This window comes from Pinus tabuliformis, chromosome 9 (genome assembly GCF_031772625.1).
Source record: "Pinus tabuliformis cultivar Carrire ecotype Pingquan chromosome 9, CPIR1, whole genome shotgun sequence".
Classification (NCBI taxonomy): domain Eukaryota; kingdom Viridiplantae; phylum Streptophyta; class Pinopsida; order Pinales; family Pinaceae; genus Pinus; species Pinus tabuliformis.
Window position 1 is genome coordinate 581,285,699 of NC_142307.1, and position 23,434 is coordinate 581,309,132.

The following is a 23,434-nucleotide window of genomic DNA, read 5'->3' on the forward strand; positions in this document are numbered from 1 at the left end:
ATGATCCATAGATAGAGAAGGGAACTATGGTCTCCAGGAGTGTCAGGTGCTACAGATCGCAATATACATAAGGGTTTGTCAGTAGTACTCGGCCCAATCTTTCAGGGCATTAACCAAGGAGGATCAACCGTACCCTTAGTCGTACAACCCGACTACCCTATTGTACGCACGAGTAATCTCTCCGAGTGTTGTTCTCAATGTATTGTAGCAGCAAGACGGTCGACGGTTTATCTATGGCGAGGTTTCAAGGGAGCCTAGGGGGCTTCCGATATACCTAGGGGGTACTTGGAAGACAGTCTGTGCGCGGTTTTGTCTAATGCGCTAGTACTCGAAGGGGTATCCACAGGGGTTACAAGGGAGTCCAACAAGCGTGACCGCCTCTTATATTTCCTGCGTGCATGCCTCCCCAAATCCGCAGGTTTATGCGCTCAACGACAGATCCCGTGGTTTAAAGACGCCGAAACACATCTCTAGCCAAAAAAAATTGCTAAAAATTGGAGATCCCACTGACCCTGGAAAGCGCTCTAATACCACTTGTTATGCTCTTTAACCTGCAAGATGATACTAGAATACCAAATATGCGAAGAAATATACCCAGAACATAGAACAATGAGAAATAACAGCAAGTATTTTATTATTTAGAAAGCAATGTTCACTTGCCTCTTCGAGGGGGAAACCTCCAATAGAGTTGAGCTCAATTACAAAATAAGACACGATGCTCCTCGAGGGGAGTCTCTATCCTTTATATAGGATTCATACATGCAATACCATGGGGAAATACCATGGTTCTTATTAATACCATCTATCTAATACCATGGCCCATTTGCAACTAACTATGGTCCCTTCATTAAATGCGGGTCAACCACTTACAATTATTAATATGGGCTTTATTGACTCTTTACTTAACTATAACTATGACTCGATCCTATTACATAAATAAGGGGGTTAGGGTTGGATACTTGGGTACAACACTTATACTAGTAATGGAACCAATGTTGTAAACTAGCAAAAAGTATGCATTGGTTTCCAATAGGAAGAAACAACAAGTAACTACATAATCATATGCAGTGCAAGGAAAACAAAAGAGACACAAAGTAGTGAAGAACCAACAAATTAACACTTACATTAGATATCCTCAACAACCGTTCAAGACTAGTACAAGATTATCTATATATATATATATATATATATATATATATATATATATATATATATATATAGATATAGATATATGGGCGGTTACAATAGTTTAACCATCTGAACCAACTATACCAAACCAACTTAATCAATTGAATCGAATGGAGAGTTCACTGACTTAAAAACAATTCTTTTGAGTCGTCTCAACTGGGCTAGTCGACTAAGTCAACTAACCCCTCCAACAATGGGAAAACTTAAATATTTGGTAGACACTATGGAGGCATTCAATTTAATGATCTAAAGAGAGAATGAGGAGGAGGATGGATCCAAATCCATAAAACCACCACCAAGTTAGAATTCAAACTCCTATTGTGAGTTACATAGTTTAAGTGGAAGAGGAAAACCATATTATGTGGGAGCATGTTTGGCTAGCATTGAACATAGTTGAGAAGTTTGGAGTGAAATGTAAAGACATTCTCAATGGCAAGCAAGAGATGAATTGAGAAAATAATGCACATTGTCATGTCAATTCTCCAAAAATTAATGTTCAAATAAGAAGGAAAAATGGTTAAGAGAAACATAAAGTACACTACTGAAAGCATATACATGTTGAATAATGAAGATGGAAAACATTAATATATAATGATTATCTACATGAAATTTATGTAGACTATGGTATGGATGACTTAAATGTTCACCACATTCAAGGATATGAACCTGCAATCGATAATTCTAAGTAAAGACAAAGGAACATTAAGAAGCATTCACCAACTTCCTTTAGAATCAAGAATGAATAAAATAATAGGCAACCAACCCCCACCAATAATTTTTAGAATGAACAAGTTTGAATAAGGCTTCAGCATTGAGGGGCAATCTTCTTTTTATTTTTACTTTTAATGTTAGATCAGATGTGTCAAAACAAATGTTTTCTTTAACTATCTATTAATAGGGAAACATCTGCTAAAGAAAGAAATACAAGTTGTTCTTCAGTGAGTAAGAGCCATGTGAGCTACTATTGTGGAGGAGACATGATTTTCTACTATCAAAATTCCCACCATAATGGAGATAAATGAAACTTCATTAAACTTGGAAAAAGGGTTTTGAGTGGAAATGGTCAACAACATGGAGATGGAGCTCTGCAACTCTAAGAATTCTATGACACGCTATATATTCTCAATTACAAATACTATCTTCCTATGAATGTTTGGATGCTTCACTTGTTGATGAATCTAGGGCAATTAGGTGTAGTGTGATTCTTCTTGACTAGATAACAATTTGTGAAGTCTTTTTACTTTTCTTGATAGCTTAATCTTCTTCTTCTTATTAATGAATGTGTGTGTACTTCATCAAACTGCTACCAAAACCATAAGAACAAAAACACAAGATGTTGGCTCTCTGCAAGGGCCAAACCCTCTCTTCTCTTGAGAGGAAAACCCTTTAGTAAGTTTCTCTTATTGAAGCTTTTTATTGATAAATGTCAAACCCCAAACCCTTAATAAGAATATCCTCCAAGCACAAGTCAAATCCTTCCTCCTTCCTGCACTTTGTTTTTCGGCACTTCGTCCTCCTTCCTGCACTTCGTTCCCCGACAGTTCGTCCTCCTTCTTCCTTCTTCGACTGGAGATAGACCTTGTTTATGTAAGCTCTAGAAGAGATACTTGTCTTTTATACTTAGTGAGATCCTTCACCTATGGAGACACCTTCCTTTTTCTTGACTAGCCGAGTTTCTTCTTAATGTGTAGTTGTGGGCTTGTTGTGACAGTACAACAACCCTAGTTTCTCGCATGTGTGGATGGTTTCCTTGAATATTTGGCTTCTTCTATCTTCGCTTGGGAGAGCCTCTTCTTCGCTCTAGTGGGAGGCCTTATAGGCCTAAGTTACTAGCCCAAACAATGGGAGACATGAGGCTGATATGTTTTTTCTTATATGACTGCATATAGGCCTCTTTTCTCACATGTGCGAGTATGTTTGACCCTTAGAACAACCCCTAAAAATTCGGTCTTGTCTTCTCCTTCTTCGTTCCACTAGAGGCTCCTTATGCTCAGCTTCTTTCACTCTTTCCTCGACTTCTCTTGCTCGCTGATTTCAGAGATGAGTGCGTTGTCTTTGGAGGAGTGGAAAACCTCTATATATAGAGGATTATCCCTCCTTTAGGCTGACTTGAGGAGAGTAGGCCAACTTGTCTATTTATTCATCATTTTGCTTCTTGAAGGATGTCGTTGCAAGGAGGAGACTTTGACTTAAATTGGAGGTATTCTTTTTTACTCTAATACAATTATATACATGGTGTAACATGTCCTTAAGGTCTTCAACATTTTCTTTCGATTCCTTGACTCACCTATAGCACTTAACATGTGCTAGGCCTATTTCAATGAGCAAGAAAATCATTGACATAAATTAAAATAATATTTATTTTCTTGAATAAGTACAAATATCAAAAGTACATTTATGAAGACAGAACCTAGTTACATTTCCTTCAACATCACTTACATCTTAGCTACATTTGTGGAGGCTTAGTTTCACTATATGTGAAGGAAGCACAAGCAACCCATGGTGTATATTCTCATTCTTTTTGGGTTGGGTTTTTTTTGTCACTCCTCTCTCTTTACGAGCTTCAGTAGCCTTTTTAGAGTTTATGTTATTGGTGTTTTTCACATGTGGAATAGGGATCATTCTAAGGATACAAACTCTGGTGTGGTTTTTTTAGCAGTCGACCAGAACTCCTCACTCTCTAGTGCCTGAAGCAATGTTATGGTCTTGGTAGGTGTTTATAGGGTTATATTTTGTTAGGACACTACATTATTTATCCCTAAAGTTTTTCTACGTCATGATCACCACTAGACATAGGATTTCGAGGGGAACAATTAAGCGAAGTTCATTTGTGTGGATTTTGGAGAAGTATGGGTATGATGTTTAGAGTAGCAGTTGCAAAACATTACTGACTATGTTCTGGAAGGTGGATATAATAATATCACCCACCACATTGGTAACTCCATTTCTCTATGTCCAGTTTGGGAGGATTGTCATCAGAAAGTTTGAATTTTCTGATTGGAACGCTTATTCAATAAGTGTTTTTCCGATGCATTTTTGTTTCTCCTTCTACCGCTTTAATTATAACCTACATCATGCATTTATGTAGTGTTGAAATAGTTGGTGTCCTATTTATGAAAGTGACAGAGTTATTTTAATCCTTTCATGTGACCATTTACGTCCTATATTAGTAGAAGGGCTTTCTATTAATTTCCTAGACGGGCAAGTGTCTTATTGGATATTGAACCACTAAGGTTGGGGTGGTCCTTTCGAGGATCGAATGGTCATTTTGGTTTGTGTGTGGGGCATTGGAGTTGGGATGGGAATCAAGAATCTATAGACATTGATGAGTTATTGTGACTATCAGAGGTAACTGAGAATAATTACTAGTGGACCAAAAAGTTGTCGAGTGGGGATAATTCCTCATTAAAAGAGCCCCATTGTTATTCTCATTCTTTGTCTGCAGAAGGTATTGACACTCAAGCATGTTTTCCATTAAATTACCAAAAGGTTTTACAAGGTCCAAAAGGGAAAAAGCACAAAGTAGCTAAGTTATGTGTTGCAATAGAAGAGTTGACTTTCGGCAAGGGTGTCATGTTGGACCGGGTTTTAGGACTATGCAAGCAGGCACTTGTTGGAAGATGGGATTTTGGGGTGGTGGGCCCGAAACAGATGAACATTTGCATGACACATCTTTGGAAGTTGATTATGGATTATTGTCTGAAGGTAAGTTTGTTAATGAATCATGGGTATGTTATACAATTTCTTCATTCCTCAAAAGTGGAGAAGATTCTACATAGTACATAGGTTCATGGTCAATTTTTTCTATATTTACTCAAATGGCACATTAGCTTCAATACTTTCTCCAAGGTGCCCGAAAGAAAGGTTGTTTGGGTTGAGCTACGTGGTTTACCCATTAAGCACATGGAATAGGAAAGTGTTGGAAAAGTTTGCTGAATTTGTTTTTTTAGATGATCGTAGTTTGGTGGCATCAAATAAGAGGGTGGCTTGGTTACTTGTGGAGGTAGATTTTGCGGCGAGATTGATGGATTAGTTGGGCCTTAAATGGGATGGTAACTCACATAGATAAAGGTTGTATTATTGAATAATACATTTTCACTGCTTGGGCTGTCACAAAATAGGACACCTTATTCATCAATGTTTGTAGATGTGCATGCAAAGGTCCTTGAAAGGACATAAATTGAGACATTGGTGACAAGAATCATAAGATAATTCTCAGACTCGGAAGCAAATTTCTCCAAATCTTATTCATAACTTCCTAGGTACTGATCCTAAGTCTTTCTATTTCTCTCCTCATGTAAATTTGGAAACATCTACTAATCATGGTAATTCAAAGCCTGATGATTCAAACCATACCCCTAGGCATGAGGAAACACATGAGTGCATGAGTCTTATTATGTCAATAACCCTACGATCAACTAGGGATTGAGGATGCTCTTTGTTATATAAATCCAAACACCTTTTGAATTCTTCCCCCCTACAATTGTCCCATTGGAGACTAAAACCCATGAAGTATATTCTAGCCCTGTTTCTATATCCCTAGAGGATGAGATTTTAACACCTCAACCTCTCTAGATACATTTCGGATCATTTTCAGGATCCTTATTGCTTGATCCCCTTACACCTTCACCGTCTCTATTGGAATTGGAGCCCATTTGTTTGTCTCCAAAGGGGAATGTGATTATTAGTCCACATTGAACCCTCTTCCTATATATACCATTGTATATTCTTCTACCATTTATATTCCACACATTGACTTAACAAAAAATGTTATTTTATGCAAGAAAAGGAGGAGTAAGAAGAAGGATAATAAATTTACCCTAGTTGATAACATTCAAAACTCTCCCATCCCCCTCCAAATTTTGATGTTGTCTCACCTAGGGCTCTTGGATATTTTACCTTTTAATCTTATCCCACATGATTATTACATCCCATAACATCGAGGTTTAGGGAATGCCTTAAAGAAACATTCCTTGACATATTTAATTCAGATTCGAAGGCATTCGGTGATTTTGGTTCAAAAGACAATGGCAGCGGTGGCTAAGACGAGGCCATACTTCTTAAGTATACGTCCTGCGTGCAATTTTTGTGTTATTGATTCCCACGGTCTTTATGGTGGATTGGTTACCTTATGGGACCCTCGAGTTTCTAAATTGTTTGTGTATAAATCATGTACAAGCATCTACATTTATGGGTAGATCAGGGGTATATCTAGAAGGGTTCAAATTATCAACTATTATGGGCCATATGTGGCAAGGAAGAATTTTTGGAACCAAATGATAATGTGTCATGGGATACTACAACCTAGTGATATTATCCTCGTGAGATATTTAAACTTCACATTATCGGTTAGTGAGGTCTAGGGTGGTAAAAGTTGCTTAGAGCCTTTGGCGGATTATTTGTTGAAGTTATATAACAAGTATAAGCTTTTGGATATTATTCCTACTCTGATACAACCTACCTAGGATAATGGAAGGGTAGGGATGGAAGGTATAGCTAAATGTCTGCATCATTTACTTATTAAGGATGACATAACAGAAGTGTTTGGGACTATTAGATCATGGGTACAACAAGTGGGCATTTTAGATCATAATTTGATTTTTCTTCAATGGAAAGTTAACATCAACCATAAGGGCCTCCCCTTCAAATTCAATCATGTTTGGTTGTCTGAGAAGGATTTTGAAATAGCAGTTAGAACATGTTGGAAGAACACTTCAAATATACATCATGAGTCTCATATGGAGAAGTTGCATTACAAGCTTAAAAGGTTGAAAGGAGTGGTTAAAATGTGGGAAAGGAGTAAAAAGAAGAGGGATACTTTGGAATTACAAGATATAAACAACAAATTGGAAATCCTGTCAGATCCTAAGCGCACAGACTTTATTTTAGAAAGATATAGGAAAGAAAAGTTGGATTTAGAGAACAAAAAAGGGCATATTCTTAGACTTCAAGAGGAAGAATGGTATTTAAAAAGCAAAGTGATATAGGTAGCAATGGGGGACAATATCACTAAATTTTTTCATCACTTTACATCTAAAAGGAGAAAGGATAATAATATCTGGGAGTTGTCGGATGATGATGGAAATAACCTACATACTTGGGACTAGTTATAGTTTGGAGTTGTCAAATATTTTGGTTGGCTATACAAAGCACAGGATGACATTGAGTTTGATATACAATTGACGGTGATCAATTCATTTCCTACATTTTTATCTCTAGAGGAATCAGATTATATTGATAAGCTTGTTAACAGTTTAGAAGTGGAATGTGTCTTGAAGACTTTTGCCAAAGACAAGAGCCCATGTCCTGATGGTTGGATCGTGAGCTCTTCTCACATTTCTTCGATCTCATGGGGGAGGATCTTGTTCATTAGGTGGAGGAATCATGACAACTCAAGATGGTCTCGGGTTCTCTTAACTCTACACTTATTGCTCTCATCCCGATGTCCACCAATCCTAGCTTATTCAAGGATTTTATGCCCATTTCTTTCTATAATTTGGTTTACAAATTGATCTCTAATATTATTGACTTAATGCGAGTACAAGTTATATAATGCTATTTCGTTACAACAAATTGAGTTTCTCAAAGGGAGGCAAATACATGATTCCATTGCAATAGCTCAAGAGTGTCTACACTCGACGAAATAAAAACATCTAAGTACACTAATTCTCAAGTTGGAACTTATTAAAGCCTATGACTATATTGATTGGGTATTTATCTGTATGGCTTTAATTAAGATTGGGCTCTTATATGGCATTGTGTAGTGGACAATGGCATGTGTCTCTACAGTTCAGTTTGTCGTTCTCATCAATGGTGTTCCATCTCTATTTTTTGCTTGTGCCGATAATTTCCATCCTCGTTATCTTGATTTCTTTCTATCATTATTATTGAGAGTTTAGGTTGTCTTATTCTAGAGGAAATTTGGAATGGATAGGTCATTGGTATTCGGGTCTCTAGGAATATATTTGTCACCCATTTTCTCTTTGTCAATGATGTAATTCTATTTGGGATGGGTGCCTTAATGGAATGGAGGCAATACTTTAAGATTATTGACAACGTTTATAGAGAAATAGGTTTGATGCTAAGCAATGACAAATCCATCTTCATAGAATATGAGGTGGATCTAGAGATTCTCCGATAAATTGCATTTTTTTTTTCTATTAGGGTGATACATCTAACACAAGGTTTTTCTTACTTGGGTTTTTTCCTTAAACCAAATAAATATTTGGTTAAGGATTGGTGATGGTTGATCGATAAGTTTGAACAAAAGCTATTGAATTGGACAAATAAGTGGTTATTAATAGGGGGTAGGCTCACCCTTGTAAAGGTTGTTCTACAAAATATGCCAGTGTATTGGATGCATATAGTAAGGGTCCCTAAATCTATTCTTTAGAAGCTCAATTCTATTAAAACTAATTTTATATGGGTTGGAACTACTGAAAAACATAAAATCCATTTGGTTAATCTTGAGGATATATCGAAGCCCAAAAAATATGGAGGTTGGGGGCTAAAAAACCTTCTTTGGTTTGGATGGGATTTGGCAACAAAAACTCTTTGGAGAGCCTTATTTGAATATGGTTTGTGGAAGGACATCTGCAGAGACAAATATATAGCATGTATAAAGGTGGAATATTGGGTTAGAGCACATATTCAGGGCACCTGAGAGACTTCTTTAATTAGGTGCATTTTACTATCAGTTAAGTGATGGTTGGCTTTAAATGTGCTTTGGAAAATTGGGTTAGAGCACATATTCAGGGCACCTGAGAGACTTCTTTAATTAGGTGCATTTTACTATCAGTTAAGTGATGGTTGGCTGGAAATGTGCTTTGGAAAATTGGTGAGGATCGGAGAGGGATTTGTAGGATCCTCTACAATCTTAAATTTGCCTCAACTATCTACACAGCAAAGGAATTGACTACATAAACCAGATAAAAAAAATGGGAGACGAATTACAATGCAAGTATTGTCTAAAGTCTGCTAGTAACCTAAGACTTTTTGGAGATATGCTAGCTCTATGGGATAGATACAATATGGATCTGCAACAAGCTAGAATCAAAATAAACCAAGATGAAGATACTCTACTTTGGAGTGGATGCACAGAGGAGGGTGGGATCACTGTTAAAGATGCATATAGTCATATTCTTATGAAATTAACTAGTTCTATATTTGTGTGGAGTCGTAAGAAACTCTGGAAGTGGAACTTTCCACTGAAATTGAAGGTATTTGGGTGGATATGTTTGAGAAACAAAATACTTACATGGGATAACCTCTATAAAAGAGGCTTTAGTGGCTCAAGTAGATGTGCATTATGCAAGAGGAAGGAGGAGAACATATCACATCTTTTTATATAGTGCCTATTTGCTTTGGCTATCTGGCAAGCTGTTTTGAAGGACTTAAAAAAAATCCTCTTGGAATGGGGAGAATTTGGAGATTTGTTTGAAAGATTGGATGTTTACCAATCCAGAGTATGCAACACTCCCTATTTACATTTCCTGAGGGATTTGGAGAACAAGGAACTGCTTAATATTTGAGGACAAAGAACCGATCATCAAGAGAACCAATGATAAGATAATGAGGTTTTTTTTGGAGTTGGGTCCCAAAACACATTCTCGTAAGCCTGGAATTAAATATACCCCTATTTCGATGGGTCACTTTCCCTCGACATGTTTTGATGGGGTTGTTAACTCTAACATATGTGATTGTGGTGGAGTGATATATTTGGAGAAACTACATTTTTTTAATCTTTTATGGGGGCATGGTCCAGGATCCAAAATGAAAGTTGAGCTATCAACCCTATGGGAATTCTTATCATATGTTAAATAACATTTTACCCAGTATTTACTGCCACCTCGACCTAGTAAAAAGTGCATAGAGGTGGGGGAAATACTAGGTAAAATGTAATATTATTATATTTTACCTAATATTCTCCCCCTTCACCCTATCCTAAATATTACATTTTACTCAATATTTCCCCTCAACCCTGCCCCTCACCCCCGCCCAATTTTATAGTTGAATTTTATAAATTTTAGACTTCAAATATAAAGAAAAATTACAATAAAAAGTGGACCAATTGAGGAGAGATATTGGGTAAAAAGTAATATTATAGTATTATATTTTAACAAAAAATTCCTTCAAAGTAAAAAGTGGATGGAGGTACACAAAAATATTAGATAAAATGTAATAATAACATTTTACCTAATATTCCTCTCCACCTCCTCTCCTCACCCCAACTCGCTTTCATAGCAAGCTTATTCATTTTTAAACTTACTAAAAAAGTTCAAAAATATTAAAACAATTAGCTACATTGGTAGAAATGAGACATGTTCTTATATTTTTAAAATACCATTTTATATAATGCTATTTTAGATTTGAGTTATAAGCATGAAACTTCCAATTCTCCTATTTAAGCTACATTATTTACATTATTTGGTTATATGCCAGTAAAAAATGAAAATCAATCAACATTATAATTGTATCTTATATTTATAATTATATGTGTTCCAAATACCTATTTGTGTATGTCATCTTTTGAAAAACTCAAAATGAAAATCAATAAACATTATAATTTTATCCTATATTTATAATTATATGTATTCCAAATCCCTATTTGTATATGTCATCTTTTGCAAAACTCAATTTGATATTTTTTCCTTAGTAAAACCCTTTTACACCATAAAAGCAAAAATCACTTTCTATGCATCTTATCACTTTTACTTACATGTCTATGGTACTACATTAAACTATAACTTCAAATTCTTTTTCATCCTCAAAAACATGTTACCCACAATGTGTAATATAAAACCAACTCACAACTTTTTTTATTAAACAACAAGTAATTTTTTGTAATCCCTATAAAAAAAACATAAAGAAATTGATGCCTATTTTAACCATTGTAACAGTAAACTTTAATACCATGTTAAGAAAGGTTAGAGCACTATTTCTATAACACAATATTACACATAAATTAATAGAGTATATTACATATATTATATTAAAGTGATTATCAAAGAACCCATTAGAATGAAGAAGAAGCTATTGTTTTTCATGTTGTTGAGTCCTGCTTAACCCTACTCTTCTTAAAAACACCTTCCTGAATCACCAAACAGCCTACAGGAGCACAATGAGTAAGTTGGGTCATTTCTTGCAGGCAACATGCATCTATAGCTCTCGTTCCTCTCTTTGCTCGCCACAATCATGTGGGAAACATGGGAGATGACTCCAAATCCTAGCCATGCAATAGTTGCATCAGACGATGTACAAATACTTATGGACATCGTAAGGATACACAATAGCATAAATATGCTTTCATAAATTATATACTATTCTCTTCCCATATTCCTGGTCTTGCCAGTGAATCAACTCTGTAAAATTAGAGGGTATATTTTATTAAAAACATTTGAATCACCTTAAATGAAACCCCAACAATACAACAATTTGGACTCCAATTTTGAATTACTCAAATGTTGCGCTTAACCAAGGGAAGGACAACCCTTGAGAGGATGTTTGATTTATTCTCTCATCTCAGGGCTCTTTCTAATGTATACAACTGAAGCTCTCAACCTTGATTCGTTGCTCAGGACCCAACATATCTTAAAATAATGAATCCAATGAAGAACCTCGAGGTTGAAACCCTAAACCCTAAGATCTATAACATAATTAATGTCGTTATGTCAAGTGAAACACTATAAGTGATAGGTTCTCAAGTTTGGGTGAAGTGTCCTGACCAATAAATGAAATGCAACGGCGATAACATTGAAGCATGAAGCTCTAAAGCTTCTACGTGTATATACACATTATGTATTTATACATTGAACAATAGAAACAAAACATACAAAAATACATAGGGCCATCAAACAAAGCCATCCAAATGCCCAACGAATAGATCCATAAAAATGTTTTACCTTTACTGACATCTCCAGTAAACTCCTTGCATGGATTCAATGCCATCATTTTCTACAACTAATTATATATCTAAATACAACATTAAACTAAGATGGATCTAGGATGGTTTAATTCCACCCCTTAAATAGGTTATATTCCACATGAATACCATGTGTCACAGCATGGGTTCTCAATACCATGGGTCATTTTTATTTTTATTATTATTTATTTTTAATAGTATTTTTTCATTAAATTAAAATGTTTACATTAAATTAAATTATGTTACATTACATTACACATCTATACCATATTCGGCTGGAGAGCACCTCTTGATGCAAAAATGTTTTCCCATTCCATTAATAACAAGTCAGGGGTTATCTTGTTCTTTATATTTTTATTTTCTATGTGGAGATATTTAGCCTCCTTCCTCTGACAATCTAATTCTATGGTATCAAAGTAGATCATTCTTATTACTCATATCGAATTGCGGGGTGTGCATCTTGGCTATCATCTTTTTTCGTGAGACTAAGCATGGTGGGGTGCAACATTTCCCCTCCCATAATCATATGTTCAAGAGGAAAAATGGGGTTGGGAAGACCGGGCTCCTTGGAGGGCGGTCACCATTGTCTTTCCCACCACGGAAGTAGAGATAGTGTCTATCATCACTGCAACCGCATAAAATAAAGTAGAATATTAATGTCGTTAGTGCCCTCGCTCACAGCCACACCAAACTAGTTTACATGGGGGAGGGGGGCTCATCGTCAACACCAGAGATTATGCAGCCACCCCACTAGTTAATGAAACTACTAAGGTCATGACAGTCGATGCAAATATTCAAAGCAACATGGATGAATCATACACTTGATCATTCTAATAGGAAAAGTTTCCAATCTTTCACCCGAGATGCCATGTGAGGCCTAAAGACATTCTCACAGCTTGTCAATTAACACAATGCCATTCCTTTTTACCCTATCTTCTTCAAACATGAGTTGAAGATCATTGACTATCCTCGATACCCTCATCGAGGTCTTGTGATAGACACAGGTAGGAAATTCTACCCCTTCAGGGGCATTCTGCGAACCATAAGGGCCATAAGCTATAACAAGCTTAATGTATTTCAGTGTCACATAATTGATTCATAATACTTCCCCCTCGAATTAAATTTAAGGCCCAATTGCAATCAATGGGTCTTAATCTCCCAAAATGTGATATTTTAGCAAAGATGTCAAGTGAATCATTAAATTTGGGCAAAACCACAACGAGTGTGTTATTGCATAAATTGACACTCCAACTCATTTTGGGACCTGGGCGGATGCATACCCAAACATTGTGACATGCGTGGGAACATTCTAGATGGACCTTGCCATGAGTTAGAGAGCTAAAATGGCATTAGATCTCGGAGGTGGATAGCTCAACCCAAAAAAATATAAATCCTTGCAAAATTTTATCAACGATGTCACCACTTTATTTCCCAATAATTTATATCATGGAGGGAGTGTCACAAAGGGGATGACAAGGTCATTCCTGGATGCTGGAAAAATGATTCTAACATTTATAAATTTGTGGCCGATGGAGGAAGCTTAAATCAACTACTCAGAAAATGCATATCAACAAAGCACCCTTATATTATTGCTCATAACAATATTGCAATCTATTAGGAAAACATCTTATTGGATGACAGTGTGAAGCAAGAAGATTTGAGGAACTTCCATTAGTGGGGGAGAAAAATGCTAGGACATCTTGAGAATTTTCAAACTCTGGGTGTGGATGTCACAATTGGACCACTTCTTCAAGGTATGTCAATGCAGTTGGTTTGATACTTGCTGAGAAACATCTAGTGGCTAGATACAATAAGCCAAACTCCATTATTGTTGATCATTACACATATTGTATTATTTGTGATGGCTGCCAAATAGAGGATATTTCCGATGAGTCTTGTTCGCTTGTTGGACACTAGTGGCTTGGGAAGTTGATTGGTTTTTATGATGAAAACCACATCTCCATGGATGGTGACACTAAGATTGCATCCATAGGAGATGTTGTGGCTCATTTTGAAGGTATGGGATGACACACTATCTGGGTTAAGAATGGTAATACAAGTTATGATGAAATTCATGTTGTTATTGAGGAGGTCAAATTTACGATTGATAGAAAAACTTTAATGAATTTCACTACTACTATTGGCTTTGGGTCACCAAACAGTTATAATATACATGGAAGTGCTTTTGGTGCAAAGGAGGTTGATGCAACCAGGTAGAATCTGGGTTATCATCATCCTCCTTGCCACATACCAGAGGAGTTTAAGAGACACTGAAGTAATCATGTGGAAAAAGGTGCAACTTTTGAAGCTGAGTGATCATTTAAACTTGCAAAACATGCGAATAAATACCCTGAGGAGGTTTTACAGTTTAAGGCACTAATTAGTGGTAAATTGATTGAAGGGTGGGATAAGGCTATGTTGGTATATACTTTGAAGAGTCTTGTTGATGCTACTCTAAATTTATCTTGATAATGTTTGAATGAACATGCAAGGGTTCTTCCCGGACTCTTGGGTGGAAGTGCAAACCTTGCATCATCCAATATGACTTTATTAAAAATGCTTGGTGACTTCCAGAATGATACCCCTACTAAGTGCACTATCCATTTTGGAGTGTGGAACATTCCATGGGAGTTGTTTGAAATGGGATAACCCTTCATGAAGGTGGACTTATTCCTTATCATGCTACTTTATTTGCTCTCATATAATACGTGAGAGCAATAATTAGAATCTTTGCACTCTCTGAAGTTGGTGCTATCTATGTAATGGCCCATGATTGTATTGGTCTCATAGAAGATGGTCCAAATCATCAACCAATAGAGCACTTGGAATTCTTTAGGGAAATTCCCAATGTTTTGATGCTTCATCCAACTAATGGAAATGAGACAACTGATGGTTACAAGGTTATTATTCTCAAAATAAAGAGGGCATCAATACTTGCTCTCTCCTACCAAAAACTCCCACATCTTGTTGGTTCTTCAATAGAGGGTGTTGCGAAGGAAGACTACACATTATCAGTGATAATTCCTTTGGAAATGAGCCTAGTGTCATTATTATGGGTAGTGATTATGAGCTTGATATTGATGAGAAAGTTACTTCTACTATGAGGAATGAAGGGAAAGTCATTAGAGTTGTTTCCTTTGTCTATTGAGAATTATTCGAGGAACGAACTCTAGAGTACAAAGAAAGTGTGCTCCTGGCAGTTATTGCTACAAGGGTCAGTGTGGAAGCTGGTTCAAATTTTGGTTGGGAAAGGTACTTAGGATCCAAGGGAAATGTTGTTGGAATAGATAGGTTTGGTTTGAGTTCTCCCAATGAAATCTTGTACAAGTTGTTTGTTCTCACTACTGCCAATGTGGTTGCATTTATTTATTGCTTTGGTCTCTTACTTGTGCTGATTTTGAAGGGAGTACCTTACTAACTCTTGCCAAAGTTTAATTTTTTTCATAAAATATAGCATCAACTGCTTTACACTACACAATGTCACAACTTTCAAGGCATATTTAATACTTTTATACTCATCATAATTGCTTTGGAGATGAATTCAACAAACATTCTATTGAAAGATCCAATGTCCATTCTGACTCCCTATGGGCATCACCACATGTTTTACCCATATCACTTTAGCATACCTGCCGATGAATAATCTTGAACTCCATTTTCTTGGCCATACACTAATAGTATCACAGTTGGCCCACAAACATTACAGGGTGATTCCATCCTCGAACCTTTGCTCACCACAGTTATGGGTCAACCACATAAAACCCTTCTCCATTGGCACTTAATGCATTGTAATCATCATGGTTATGAGTCACCCACAAACCCATGGTTATGGATCAGCCACACAAAAACCTTCTAAAAGATTTCCATCACTAACTCAGTTTTAGGTCATCCAGAAACCCACAGTTGTGGGTCAACCACACAAAATCCTTATCTTCATTAGCACTTGGCACATTGTAGTCACTTGGTTATGAGTCATCCACAAACCCATGATTATGGGTTACCAAATAAACCCTTATCTTCAACGACACTTAGTTATGGGTTGTCCACAAAACCACAGTTATGGGTTAACCACACAAAATCCTTCTCTTCATTGACTCATATCTTCTCCATCAAGGAAACTAGCTCACCAAAAGCCACATTCAACAAATGCTTCTAATAAGGGAAGATGCAATGGGGACGATTGCTCCTTAAGGGCAAATTGATCTGAATGGAAAGTGGTATCCACCGATGGATTAAATTATGTAACTCAAAGAGACACCAAAATTACTATAAATAATGGGCCTCACCTTTACTATGGGCATGGAGTATTTCACAACGTAGATGTAAAATGTTTTGTCGTTCCATTAATAACGAGTTGGGTGATATCTTTTTCTTTGTATTTTGTTTTCTATATGGTGATATTCAGCCTCCTTCCTCTCACAATCTGGATCATCCTTCCAACAAAAGCATAGAGGGGGAGACCCAAAACTAAACCTAGTAAAACTTAAACATGTTGCTTCTTGAGTATAGGAGTAGATTTGTATAAATTACTTGCATAAGATTATACAAAAATAGAATATTTATAAGACCTGAGTGAAACTGTCTCCCCACTAGCTTCATAAGGGAACAAATGGGAGTTGAGCACCAGAACCTCAGGAATTATTTATTTGATCTTTTTTACTTCCAATTATTGGAGGGGAAGAACATAGATTAATTTTAAAACATATGGCTAGGAAGGAGTAGAAGAGGGAGGACTGATCACCTCCTTCTTATCTAAAACTAGGATCTTGTCATTTTCCTTAGGTAAAACCTATTCAACAATAAATGTTTTGATATATTATGATTGAACTTGAATTGAAACAATTTGATCAAAATGGGGGTCGCATGAGATTGGACTTATTCAACCTCATCTTCATCCCCAAAAGATTGCACAACTCTAAAGCTATTCTTGGAAGGAGAACATTGCAGAGACTTGGGCCTACTATAAGGATGGGGTATTTTGAACTTCTTTTGCTTCCATGAGACTTTCTTAAAATATCCTTTCTCCTCGTTGTTTTGAGAAGAAGACTTAGGAATAACAAGAGGTTGAGAATCTAGAGCCTTAAGAAAACTTTGTGCAAAGTGTCCATATTCATGGAAATATTGAATTTAAAAGGAACTTGCTCATAATTTGGGGCCTAGAAATGGCTCTAGCCCTCGAAATCAAGAAGAATGGCCTCAAGGAGTCCTTTTGTAAATTTCATCTCAACACAAATATTGGCATGAGAGAATATATTCTTCTTGGGATATGAACAAGTAATATAGTGCCCAAACTTATCTCCAATGGCTTTAAAAATACCACGACCTCAATAAATAAGGGGGATACGAGGCAATCTATCCAAAAATACGCAAAAGAAATTTCCATGCTTGGATTAAAATCCAGAGTCTAGTGGAAGAGAAACATTCCCTTGGAGCCCATGAAATAATGCCCAAATTTGAAGACAAGATCCCTATCATCCTAGATTTCAAAATAAAGACATAAAAACCATTTCGACGTTACAAAGTACTAGTAGGCTTGTGATTTTCCCAATTAATATAAAGTCAATCCAAAATAGAGTTGTAACTGAGCTAAAGGGCAATAAACTTAGTAATCAACCCTCTTTCTATAAGGATAAGCAAATTTTCCTTTGCTAAAGGAGATAATCCCAAGTCAAGAGAAGGAATTGCATCAAGATTTTTTTGCAAAATGCTTGTTTGAATTTTTATGCTTCACAGAACCATGAGGTTAAGGAACATAAGTTGCCATGGTAGGCATGTAAAGATACTCAATGAACTAAATTAAGGACTCTTTACATTAACAACACTATGGCATTAAGGAACATTTGACACACAACTTCATAGAATCGAAATGCAAAGGTAGGGACCCAGGGCGACAACCAAAGGTAGTCCGAAGAATCTTGCATTCCAGGTGAAGCATAGGGGTTCTGATCTTGGCACCTAAACCAAGGTAGTGATGGTCTTATTCTCAACATCTTCGATCAATCACAAAAAATCCAAGGCAATGGAGCTTCCATAAAATAGAGAGCAGAGATACAACTGCCGACCAACATCTCGAACTAGCAATATAAGGGAGAACACATAGATAATTGTGGAAAACCTAACCATCGGGGCAAATCAACTCACATCCTAGCTTGTTCATTGTTCCTAAACAATAACTAATTTTTTAGTAACAATGAACATATTCAAACAAATTAATTAGAAGGGTAAATACATAGATAGAGCATAATTATCACATGTTTTCTCGAACCCCTTGTTTAATTAAGAGAAAGTTGAGAGTTGCTTAATATCCCAAGAGAATACTCATTTATGTTTTCATATGCAAATTCAGTTTCAATTATATTTCCTTCCCCTCGTAAGAGGAAGGGAGCGAGTCAGAGCATTCTTTTTTAAGACTTCAACAAAAGAGAAGGATTTATGAACTTAGAGTGGACTTGCACCTTTGGTTTAGCTTCATTTTTCTCTACCTAACCTAATTTTGTTTATTCCCCCTTTCATTTCCATGTTTCATATTCTCGCTCCTTTTGACTCTTATATGTCTTCTTCATCTTCCTCTTCTACTTCTACTTCTCTTCTTCTTCGGCATTAGCCATCGGATCCATGGGGATGTGTCTAAAACATTATTGCATTGGTCCAAAGATGATATCCAATCCTACTTCATCTAAAACTTCCTTCTCTATGTCTCTAGGGTTTGCGAGCCATCCATGTTCCAAAGGGCTTTAAATCTATTTATGCTTGACATGGGAAGATTCTCTTATGATGGCTTTGGAGGAGATGACCCCTTATGTTGAAGTTCCTACACTTGTTTGTAATAATCTTGAGCTTAGGTCCCTTTTTTGTCTGTTGTTTTGGAGGAGGTTCCTTCCTTGCAACATTGATTTGAAGGATGTTATTATTTTTGGATTTTTGGACAATTTTTAGCAAAATTTCCACAAGTGTGGCAAGTGATGCATTTGAATGGAATTTTCCCATAATCTAATACTTGATGGTGACTCCACCCATTAAGATTGATTTGCAAATCTTATAGGATTCCTTTCTCCAAATCAACCTCCATGCATATTCTTGCGCAATTATATAAATTCCCTTTTGGTTTTGCATGGTCAATGTACCAACCCAATTTATTTTCAATCACTCAAAGGGAGTTATCATCCCAACAAATAAACATGAGACAAGGTAATCTTATCCAAATAGGGGCTATTGTAATTTCATGTTTTCGATGGAAGATAAGGGTCCATGGGGATAGGTACGTTCCATTAGATCCCATATGGTATGGCCAAGATCTAAATATCATATATTACTTTTACGCATTTAAAAAATTAAGGATATAGAACCAACAACTAGAGGCAGATGCAATTATCTTTCCATAGTTTTTTGGGAAGTATTGTTTTGCTATGTATGTTTCCACAACTTTTGGACTAGATAGAGGATTGTAAAATTTCCAACTAGAGCCCTCTCCCACAAAATGAGAGATTTCCTTCTTGGCTTCAAAGATGAGAGTTCGAAATAAGGGATGGTCTCTAGACTTTTGACAAAATGGATTTGTTGTGCCCAAGGTCATCTACTTGAAATCATATATTGAAATAGAGTGTTGTGTGCCTCAATCCTTGTAGACATCTCCCATGGGTCAACACTCCTTGCAAGACAAGTAGCAATGACCCTTCTTCAACATCCTAGAAATGACAATGACCCTTATTCAATGCAAGGGATGAATAATATTTTACCAATACTAGAAGAGACAATTTTCTAGCTTGCAAGGGTTTTTTTGAAAATGACACAATCATGGCAGTGTCAATGACTCAACTCCAATATGGACCCCACATCAATAGTTTTAGAGGGTGATGGCAAGTTGACTCCAACATGTGACTTGCTAAGTATTTTCAGAGGGTGGGGATCACTAAGGTAAACCCTAGTCATTGTAAGGAGCTTGGCTACATCAATTCATCTCATTATTTCTATTAAAAAATTATTAATATAAGTTTTATAAATTTTATTGCGCCGAGAGGTGCTCTATAACCTATTGTAGCGGCTACAACCACCCTCCAAAATTTTGGTCTGCATCAATTGCAGAGCCTCCCTTGAAGAGCTCACTTCATGATTGTACACACTCGGGTTCGCTCTGTGAGCTCGCATGAGTCTTTACATCCACCTTTCTTGTTCATTACATTCAAGTCTCTGCATGTTGATGTCCAAGTCATGCTTGCGACCATGTTCTGGTTATGCTCGAAGTCTTCACTTCGTATGTGTTTGTTGTGTTTGCCATGAAATCATCTATCACACTCACACACGGAGTCAAATTCTTTGTCAGGTAAGCGTCGTCTCGATCGATGAATGATCAATCACGAGTGTCGTGCTTGTCTCTTGCACCGTCGATCAGTCATGTTGAACATGTGTGTCTGGATGGTTCGGTCATTTCATCGTCAAGTCATGCAAATGTGTGTTCGTATCACCACCTATGCACCTTTTCACTGTTCACACACTTAGTCATTTTTGCTGAAGTTTTGATGACCAGACTCCTCACTAACAGCTAGACCATCACCTGCCTTCGACTCGATCGATTGTCAACCAGAACATCATAGAAGCACCAAGCTAGTCCTTCCAAGTTGCGCTGCCCGCAAGCAATCTCAATCAACTCTCATGTTGGCCTCCTAGACAGTCGGACCCGACAATCACCCCGGGACTGACTCCCCTCAAAATTTGCGTAGAGGCCATTGACCTCACCCATTCAACTCACTGAGGAAATTACGTAGACAGGGCGAATAGACACCAAGTTCCCGTCCCTGTATCCTTTAGAAAATTGCACAGTTTTCCCAGTTAGTCATCCGGATAGTTGACTGACTATTCATCCCAAAAATTGCGCAATGCTCATGAGCAAGCCTTCTACTACCCATCAGTCAGCTCAGCTTAGAAATTGCGCAGAGATGATCAACAGGCTGGCTTCCCGACCTCAGTGCAATTTTCCCAACCAGTAGCTCCTAGCAACAGACTGCTCGTTCCCTCCAGGAATTGTGCAGTTTCTGCTGTCAGTGACTTAGCAACCAACTGCCAGTTCCCTCTCAAAATTGCACAGTTTTGGCTACCACTGACCCTAGCAGTCAACTAGAAGTTACCTCTGGGAATTGCATAGTTTTGGTTGCCAGTGACCTAGTAGCCGACTTGCAGTTCCCTCTAGGAATTGCGCAGTTCTGGTTGCTAGTCTCCCAGGCAGTTCACCAGAAAAACTGCGTAATCCCTGCCTGCTGACCCTTCATGCAGCCTGGCCCGTTCCTCTGGAAAATTACACAAATCTAGCTGTCCAACCCCTGCTGACTGTTTGTTCTCGAAAATGTGCAGAGCATGCTTTCCTTGCCCTCCTGCAGCTCAGATTGTCCCTCCCAAATTTGCGCAATTTTGCCTCCCAATAGAGCCAGACCTTGCAGACATTTACTGTCGACTCATATTTTCTATCTCCATCTCTCAATGTCTCTCACGCAGTTTTCATCAGCAGTTGCCCGAAGCCATCATCCTGCATCATAGCCCTGCTGCCTCTCCCGGTCACCTACATCTGAATGATCATGTGTCATGGTAGACTAAGACGTGTTGGATTTGATGTCGTCTCGTCATGAGTGACTGCAGGTATAGGTCCACCAACAAACATGTCAGGATGACGAACGGGATGAATGAAGGGAGCACATGCAGATGGACAGGTTCACCGATGGACGAACAAACGAAACATGCGAAGCGGATGAACGCGACGAACATACACCTTCCCGAACAAGTGAACCTGTCAAGCCTTCCAGCCTGAAAGCAAGGAACAACATGCTAAAGCTTCATCAAGCGAACCAACGATCATCAAAGACTTTGCGCACTTCGCCATACGAAGGTGAGGCTATGATACACCATGAAGACATCCATCACTAAGCAACATTGTAGCTTGACATGCACTCTAGCAGCAGCATGAATGTACCAACATTGTCATGTCAAGTCATGTCGAGTCAAGTCACGAGTCTTGTTGCCCACATCTCCACTATGGGCTTGTTGTCAATCAATGCGATGTAACGTGGAAGTCCAAGAGACCCACTTGTTGAACATAGAGTCATGTAAGTAAGAAATTCATGGAAGTCGAACGGTCACGAGGGTAGTCGAATAGCCACAAGGGTCAGTTTCGCCCTTGGCTATAAATACCCCCCTCATTTGTACATGAATGGAATTTTCACCTTAGCTCCTCCCACACAGCCAAGAGAGTCTGTAATATTTTCTTTGAGGAGTAAGTAGTGGCTTCAACGCCCCGCTGACAGGGTTAGTGATGTATGGTGTAACAATGTGTCTTGGAACTTTCGCTTAATTCAAAAGCCTCTCAACAGGGAAGCACGTTTTCACACATGTATTGTATTTTTAGTAAGACTGATCTTTAAAACTTGTAATTCATATTGCTTTAACCTATGTTCTGCATCTGAACTGATTCATTTGTTGTGATGCATAATCTATTAATGGAAATGTGTTGTGTATGTTGCTAATGTTGTCCTGTCTGTGTCAAATCCTCTGTTGAACATCAGATAGACCTTTCACATGAACCTTGCTGTAACAACCATTGCACTCGTTCAGATTGATTTATGAGTGTTGTACATGTTATCTTATCTTGTATGTTGTGACTGTTGCATCCGAGTGGACTGCTCCACTAGAAGCTGTGTATGTCCTTTGTGTTCTGTGTTCCTAGCCGAGTTGGGACTGGTCCCTTTCAACCTGGAACTCACCTTCACCTTCTTCCCCTCACAGTGAAAGAACCATTGACACAAGTACACTTACACTCATGAGGCACGCAAAACTCACTTCTCGAAGACAAAGCAAACCACTCTCCTGTGTTGACAAGCAAGAGTTGAGGCAAATCCTTAGGATAATGGCAACTAGGCCATCATACCGGATGGGACTCCCACACCAAATGGTGTGAGGTCTAGTTTGGACTTCATACTGGGGTGATCCCCTAAATGTTGGCGGTTCCAGAACCGTCAACATTTATGGCGCTAGAAGGAGGGACGCCAGTTATACATGGTTGAAATTCCCCTCACACTCACTCATCAACCATCTAGTCAAGGCAATAACTCACACTCCATCTCTCGTGACTCAGCAGTTGGCTACTCCTCACCTCCCAGAATTGAACACGAGATTTCATATCAACACCTTCGCTTCGTCTGTCCCATCACTCACCAGTTCACGAACGCAATCAGACTAATCCCAGGTGTACAGTGTCTTCCACACACATCTAAGAAGCCAAAAGCCACTCCCATAAGGGTTGTTGTATCATCGTTGGAAGAAGCAGTCCTTACTACTCTTGAA

At 37.7% G+C, this 23,434-nt stretch overlaps 1 pseudogene; it reads left to right on the forward strand.

Moving 5' to 3' along the window:
• Positions 1-15,527, forward strand: part of LOC149149891 (transketolase, chloroplastic pseudogene) — a 60,918-nt pseudogene extending 45,391 nt beyond the window's left edge.
• Positions 15,528-23,434: the final 7,907 nt, after the last annotated feature.